The sequence below is a fragment of the Hippopotamus amphibius genome, chromosome 7 (assembly GCF_030028045.1).
Source record: "Hippopotamus amphibius kiboko isolate mHipAmp2 chromosome 7, mHipAmp2.hap2, whole genome shotgun sequence".
Taxonomy (NCBI): domain Eukaryota; kingdom Metazoa; phylum Chordata; class Mammalia; order Artiodactyla; family Hippopotamidae; genus Hippopotamus; species Hippopotamus amphibius.
In genome coordinates, this window is record NC_080192.1 from 135,562,010 (window position 1) to 135,570,341 (window position 8,332).

The 8,332-nt window shown below is 36.2% G+C and overlaps 1 pseudogene; it reads right to left on the reverse strand.

Annotated features, from left to right (window-relative positions):
* Nucleotides 1-7,654: 7,654 nt before the first annotated feature.
* Nucleotides 7,655-8,065, reverse strand: LOC130857361 (histone H3.3A-like; annotated as a pseudogene).
* Between the last annotated feature and the right edge of the window lie 267 nt (nucleotides 8,066-8,332).

Below are 8,332 nucleotides of genomic sequence, written 5' to 3' on the forward strand. Positions count from 1 at the left end.
CGTAGAAATCCTGATTAAGACTAGGTAGACTGAGGACATCAAATATCTTTTCTTCTCTTGCTCTTGTGAGCTAAGCGATGTGTTGCAGTAAGTATGGTGCCACATGTGTGTTTCACATTGTTCCTGGTGAATTTAAGGTTTTTGTCTCATCTCAGAAAGAGTTCGGAGACCAAGCAGGGAGGTTACAAAAGTAGAATGAGAATTTATTTAAGCAAGAAAATGCTCTCAGAGGAAGACCGGGCAAACAGATGAGGAGCTGGTGCCCTGAGTTTCTTTGGCAAGCTGGCTTGAGGGGCATACAAATGAAGGGGCAGAAAATTCACTGAGGAAAGAGGAGTTATGGGGTCCTATGATCTGATTTTCATTCCAGCTCCATCTTCCTGAGGGGAGGAGGGATTTTTGTACTTATTTAGCATTGGTGTATAACAGGAACTTCTTACCAGCGAGGCTAATTTTATTGCAGTGAGAGTATAATGAGCAACAGGTTACATTCGGAAGCGGGAATTTCCCACCTTTCCTCACCTTTCTTTGTCTGCTTTGAGGACACTTATCACTGAAAATGTGTGGTTTCCTCTCAGTTTGAAGGGACTTGCTTAGACAAGTCTATACAGACAGAAAGTAGATCAGTGGTTGCCATTCGCTGAGAGAAGGAAGGAAGAAGGAGTAAGTGCTAGTGGGTGTGGGTTCTTTTTGCAGTGATGAAAAGTCCTGAAATTAAAAAATGGTGATGATTTCACAACTCTCTGAAGAGACTAAAAAGTACTGAATTATATACATTTTAAAAGTGAATTCTATAGTGTATGAATTGTATGTCAATAAAGCTGTTATTTTTTTTAAATTACCAAATAATAAATAAGTATTAATCTTGCTTTTTTTCATTTCCCTACACATTTATAACCAACTGTAAGAGAGTTATTTATGTTTGGCAAAATTTTTTATTTTTATTTTTTTTTTTATTTTTTGGGGGGTACACCAGGTTCAATCATCTGTTTTTATACACATATCCCTGTATTCCCTCCCTTCCTTGACTCCCCCCCACCTCGAGTCCCCCCCACCCTCCCCACCCCAGTCCTCTAAGGCATCTTCCATCCTCGAGTTGGACTCCCTTTGTTATACAACAACTTCCCACTGACTATTTTACAGTTGGTAGTATATATATGTCTGTGCTACTCTCTCACTTCGTCTCAGTTTCCCCTTCACCCCCCACCCCCTCCCATACCTCAAGTGTTTGGCAAAATTTTTACGGTCATGGAAGAGTCATAATTTTTCTCATTGGTTGTTAAGATCATTTTGTGGAGGTTCAGCTTACATAGACATTTTTACAGTCCCACACTACCATGCAAAGAGAGGATTGCCTGTGGTGTGTATCATATATATATATTTATATTATATATGTTTTATCTCATGAACAATAATCTGAATCCAAAATTGTAAATTCCTGGATTCAAAGAAAAGAGAATTAGAATGAAAAGTAAAAGTATCATTTATTTTCCTGGTTACAAACATACTTATTTTCCAGATTTTTTGGAATTTTTTATTTTTGAATTTGAAATATTCCTCTACCATTCAAGTTATTGAAATAACTAAAAACAAATAAAATGATCAAATTAGCAAGAAAAATAAGAACCGGAATGAAAACCTCAAAATCAGAAAGCAAGGGTGAAATGATTGAAACAAGACTAAACACATCAGTAATTACACTAATTTAAGCAGTTTGAACTCTATTTAAAAATCAAATATGTCACATTTAATGAAAAACCACATTGTTTATGAGCCACACTTAAAATTCGTGAAAGAAAGCTAAAATTCAAGTATAGATATGCAAAAGCAAGTATAAGGAAAACAGTAATGGTAAAAAAGTTTCAATAGAATTTATGATATAAAGCAATAGAACAGAGAGAGTAAATTAGTACTAATCATGGTCTGCATTTACAATCAAGATACAAATCATAAATGTCTATGTGAGAAATAGCATAGTATTGAGATATATAAAGTAGCTTTCTAGAATTTTAAGAAAAAGTTAACTAAAACATACATATTGAGGAAGAATTTTTTCACCAACTCACCGTGAGTGTCATGTTCATTGATAAATTGAAACACATAATAAGATTTAATCAATAGGTACCTATTGAATGCTGTATTTTACAAAAATACACAGCCTTTTCAAGTGTCCATGGAATATTTATAAAAACTGATTGAATACTAACTAGGAAGAGACCTCAGTACTCCTAAAGACAGACATTATAGAGATCCCATTCTAACAACACCATCAAATTTTAAAATTAAAAATCCAAGTGCTGAGAAATAGTTAAGTAATTCTATAAATTATTATTAGGTCAATATACAATAGTAAATAATTTAGAAAAAATAAAGAGAAGAACACTATTCTTCTAAATTTATAGGCTAGAACTGAAGCTAGACTCTAGGTAAGCATATTATTAGAAAGAGCGAAAGAAAGAGAAAAAGGAGGGAGGAAGGTAGGAAGAGGAGGAGGAAAGAAGAGAAGGTAGAAATAGACTACATGTTAAATTTAAGAAATCGTAGTTCCTACCACCACCATCAATAAATTAAATAAATAAGGGAAGTTATAAAGGAAATAGAAATTTAAAAATTAAAATAAGGTAAAATTAATAAATTAAAAAAATAAAGTTTACTTTAAAAACAGAACTTTTTCTTTGAAAAATAAAAAATAGATATACAGCTCTGGGAAATTTAACTCAAGAAAAAAAACATTAAAATAAAATTTGATGAAAAGTCATAAAACAGAATGTGAAAGCAGAACTAGGAAACATCATTATAAGCTGTCATTCCCAAATAGATTAAAGATTTCTTAAGAGGGAGTCATTTCTAATATATCTCTTTACTTTCCATATAGCACTGAATAACTTCAAAAAGAAAACAAACAAGAACCTTTGCTGTAGAAGATCTCCATTTTTAAGAACACAAAACAGAAATTTTTATAAAAATCTGTTTTTGCTAACAGCAAAGATAATTCCTGGCTTTTATTAATATACTTAGCAACTGAAAAATCTGGTTTTCTATAGTTATCAATACTGTAGAGTCCTTAAGAGTATCTAAGTGCCTCATTTGGCCAGCTAAGACTCTGCCTTATTTTATTCCCAGGGAAGATAGATCATAATCTATAATGGCTTATTTGGCATAGCATAACTTTCACAGCTACTACATAAGAACTTTTCAGAAAATATACAATAAGAAGCAAGCTATTTCCCAGGTATGGAGAAGAATTATCTTCAGTCCAATGTATATATTGCAACCTATCTTGAAAAACTAGGCCTGGTGGAAAGCTAAATGGTGGGTTCTTCTGCTCATAATTTACTTGATATTTTGGGTTGAAATTAAAATTCAGTCTAACATTTACAGAGAAAGGAACAAGATTGCACAATACCAGCCTGTAGCTTACAGAAGAGTGGGCAGAGGAGGAGGGGTTTCTAAACCAGGCCAATCTTGATTGTTTGCAACATCAAATCATAAGGACTCCTGTACTACCATGCCAGGCTGGTCCTTTGAATGGCCCCCCAATCATGTGACCTGATTCAATTTATACCCCTCAAACTACACAACTCAACAAATGTGGAAAAATCAAATATGTTCCAGTTTAAAACAAAACAGAACATAAGAACTTAGTCAAGCTTATGAGAGGATTGAGGTTCTTCAGGAACATACCTTGAATATTCCTTTTTTTTTTTTTTAAGATTTTTATTGGAATATAATTGCTTTACACTGTTGTGCCAGTTTTTGCTATACAATGAAGTGAATCAGCTGTATTTATACATATATCCTCATACCCCCTCCATCCCGCAACTCCCTCCCATCCTCCCTAGCCCAGCCCTCTAAGTTATCACACATCATGGAGTTGATCTCCCTGTGTTATTCAGCAGGTTCCCACTAGCTATCTATTTTACATTTGGTAGTGTATATAGGACAATGCTACTCTCTCACTTCATCCCAGCTTCCCCTTTGTCCCCCCACCCCATGTCCTCAAATCCATTCTCTACATCTGCATCTTTATTCTTGCCCTGTCACTGAGTTCCTAAGTACCATTTTTTTAGATTCCATATATACGAGTTAGCAATAAGTATTTGTTTTTCTCTTTCTGGCTTACTTTGCTCTGTATGACAGACTCTAGGTCCATCCACATCACTACAAATAACTCAATTTCATTCCTCTTTATGGCTGAGTAATATTCCATTGTATATATGTGCCACATCTTCTTTATCCATTCACCAGTTGATGGGCATTTAGGTTGCTTCCATGTCCTGGCTATTGTAAATAGTGCTGCAGTGAACATTGTGGTACATGTTTCTCATTTTGATTATGGTTTACTCAGGGTACATACCCAGTAGTGGGATTGCTCGGTCATGTGGTATTTCTATGTTTAGTTTTTAAGGAACCTCCATACTGTTTTCCATAGTGGCTGTACCAGTTTACATTCCCACCAACAGTGCAGGAGAGTTCCCTTTTCTCCACACCCTCCCCAGCATTTATTGTTTCTAGATTTTTTGATGATGGCCATTTTGATCAGTGTGAGGTGATGCCTCAATTTGGCTTTGACTTGCATTTCTCTAATGATTAGTGATGTTGAGCATCTTTTCATGTGTTTGTTAGCCATCTGCATGCCTTCTTTGGAGAAATGTCTATTTAGGTCTTCTGCCCTTTTTTGGATTGGGTTATTTGCTTTTTTGATACTGAGCTGCCTGAGCTGCTTGTATATTTTGGAGATTAATCCTTTCTCAGTTGCTTCATTGGCAAATATTTTCTCCCATTCTGAGGGTTGTCTTCTTGTCTTGTTTACGGTTTCTTTTGCTCTGCAAAAGCTTTTATGTTTCATTAGGTCCCATGTGTTTATTCTTGATTTTATTTCCATGATTCTAGGAGGTGGGTCGAAAAGGATCTTGCTCTGATGTATGCCATAGTGTTCTGCTTATGTTTTCCTCTAAGAGCTTTATAATGTCTGCCTTTACATTAGCTCTTTAATCCATTTGGAGTTTATTTTTGTGTATGGTGTTAGGAAATGTTCTAATTTCATATTTTACATGTACCTGTCCAATTTTCCAAACATCACTTATTGAAGAGGCTGTCTTTTTTCCATTGTATATTCTTGTCTCCTTTGTCAAAGATAAGGTACCCATACATGCATGGGTTTATCTCTGGGCTCTTCATTCTGTCCCACTGATCTATATTTCTGTTTTTGTGCCAGTACCATACTATCTTGATCACTGTGGTCTTGTAGTATAGTTTGAACTCAGGGAGCCTGATTCCACCAGCTCTGTCTTTCCTTCTCAAGATTGCTTTGGCTATTCGGGGTCTTTTGCGTTTCCATACAAATAGTAAAATTTCTTGTTCTAGTTCTGTGAAAAATGCCTTTGGTAATTTGATAGGGATTGCATTGAATCTGTAAATTGCTTTGGGTAGTATAGTCATTTTCACAATGTCGATTCTTCCAATCCAAGAACATGGTATATCCCTCCGTCTGTTTATGTTGTCTTTGATTTCTTTCATCAGTGTCTTAAATTTTTCTGCATACAGGTCTTTTGCCTCCTTAGTTAGGTTTATCCCTAGGTATTTTATTCTTTTTGTTGCAATGGTAAATGGGAGTGTTTCCTTAATTTCTCTTTCTGCTCTTTCGTTGTTAGTGTATAGGAATGCAAGAGATTTCTGCGCATTAATTTTGTATCCTGCTACTTTACTAAATTCATCAATTAGTGCTGGCAGTTTCCTGGCAGCATCTTTAAGGTTTTCTATGTATAATATCATGTCATTTGCAAAGAGTGACAGTTTTACTTCTTTTCCAGTTTGGATTCTTTTATTTCTTTTTCTTCTCTGATTGCTGTGCCTAAAACTTCCAGAACTATGTTAAATAATAGTGGTTAGAGTGGGCATCCTTGTCTTGCTCCTGTTCTTAGAGGGAATGCTTTCAGTTTTTCACTATTTAGAATGATGTTGGCTGTTGGTTTGTCATATATGGCTTTTATTATGTTGAGGTAATTTCCTTCTGTGCCCATTTTCTGGAGAGTTTTTATCATACATGGATGTTGAATTTTGTCAAAAGCTTTTTCTGCATCTATTGAGATGATCATATGGTTTTTATCCTTCAGTTTGTTAATGTGATGTATCACATTGATTGATTTGCATATATTGAAGAATCCTTGCATCCCAGGGATAAACCCCACTTGATCATGGTGTATGATCTTTTTAATGTGTTGTTGGATTTTGTTGGGTAGTATTTTGTTGAGGATTTGTGCACCTAAATTCATCAGTGATATTGGTCTGTAATTTTCTTTTTTTGTAGTATCTTTGGTTTTGGTATCAGGGTGATGGATGATGGTGGCCTCGTACAATGAGTTTGGGGGTGTTCCTCCATCTATATTTTGGAAGAGTTTGAGAAGGATAGGTGTTAACTCTTCTCTAAATGTTTGATAGAATTCACCTGTGAAGCCATCTGGCCCTGGACTTTTGTTTGTTGGGAGTTTTTTTTTTCTTTTTTTGGATAAACAAGTTTAGTCAACATACATAATTGTAAATTTAGTCAACATCCATAATTGACCTAAAAACTTCAATAGAAGGATAAATCTTAAAACCACTTGGAAAGCCGTCCCTACGAAGTGATTTTCCCAGGACCTTATATCAGATAACAACATTTTAACTGGCAAAGTTTCCATAAGCTGAAGCTGTGTCCCTCCCCCACAGCAAGTTTACTCTAAGGGTTATTATAATACAAACTCCACAAGGAAAAGAAGTTTGGTATTGTTCCCTCTTGGTAGAGAAAAACTCCACCTAGTTATGAGGCCAAACACAACACAAAGAAAAGCTGCATTACCTACTATGTAAGTAACAGATGATGCTGGTGTGAATAACTTGTGTTATATTCTAGAGCCCTTGTAAATAAATCCCCCCATTAATGTTTGCATTTTCAGCTAGAGGGTTAGTTAACATGTGGTAGAAAGAGGACTTGTGCAAGGTATAATGCACAAAGCATTTTACTACGTATGAAAACAAGTACAGTCTAGGTACAACAAAACCAACCAGACTCTAAATTACACACACCTTAATGACAAGACTCCCCACCACATGTGAATTTAAAAATGTTGACACTACAATATATAAAATAGCTATTATAAATGCACATAATGTATTCTATAGCTGCCAGGTTTACTTTTTTTTTTTTTTTTTAAGGAAACTGTAAGTTACACTGTGGTTAAGACTTGTATTTTCACCCTTGAAAAAGCCCACATTCTATCACAGTGACGTGTGGTCAGACTTAACAGCCCCAATTGTTGAACACTTGGATCAAATCAGAACCAGTTTTATTGCAAAAGGACCCTGTACACATTTATCAATTCTAGTACCTTAATAGCTACCCAACAAGTCATTAACATACAGAAACATGCATCATGAGAAACAAGAAATATCACTCATCCTTTCTGCATATTAGCAACTTGTCACTCCTGAGCAACAGTGCTCACATCACTGAGGTCTGTGAACAGTCACTTTTCACCTTCATCCTGAGTGAAAGATGGAATGACTTAAGTATAAATGCAACATATTATAAACAATTTCTTACAAAAAAAAGTCATAAATTAAACCAAAGTATTTCACAGAATTTACTACAAAACACCATAAAAACTGCCTTCACTTAAGCTCTCTCTCCCCATATCCAGCAAGCCAACTGGATGTCTGCGGGCATGATGGTGACTCTCTTAGCGTGGATGGCACACAGATTAGTATCTTCAAACAAACCCACCAGGTACGCTTCACCAGCCTCCTGAAGTGCACCAATGGCAGTGCTCTGGAACCTCAAGTCAGTTTTGAAATCCTGGGTGATCTCCCTCACCAACCTCTGGAAAGGCAGCTTCTGGATCAGAAGTTTGGTGGATTTCTGGTAACAACGGATTTCTCAAAGTGCAACAATCCTGGGCCTGTAGCGATGAGGCTTTTTCACCCTACCGGTAGGGGGGGCGTTTTTCCTGGCCACTTTCGTGGCCAGCTGTTTGCGGGGCACTTTGCCACCTGCGGACTTAAGAGCAGTTTGCTTGGTTTGGGCCATTTTCTTTCACCTAACACCAAAGTCTTAGGCCGCTTCTCTGATTGCCACGCCGCGACACTCCTGCCGCCCAATGAAGAGCTGCAGTCACCAAGCTAAGGGAAAAAGCTCCTCCAATGAACAACTAAACCGCTCAATTTTAGTGCTTGCGATTGGTCTGTTCATATTTTCTATTTCTTCCTGGTTCAGTCTTCGAAGGTTGAACTTTTCTAAGAATTTATCCATTTCTTCCAGATTATCCAATTTATTGGCCTATAGTTGCTTGTAGTA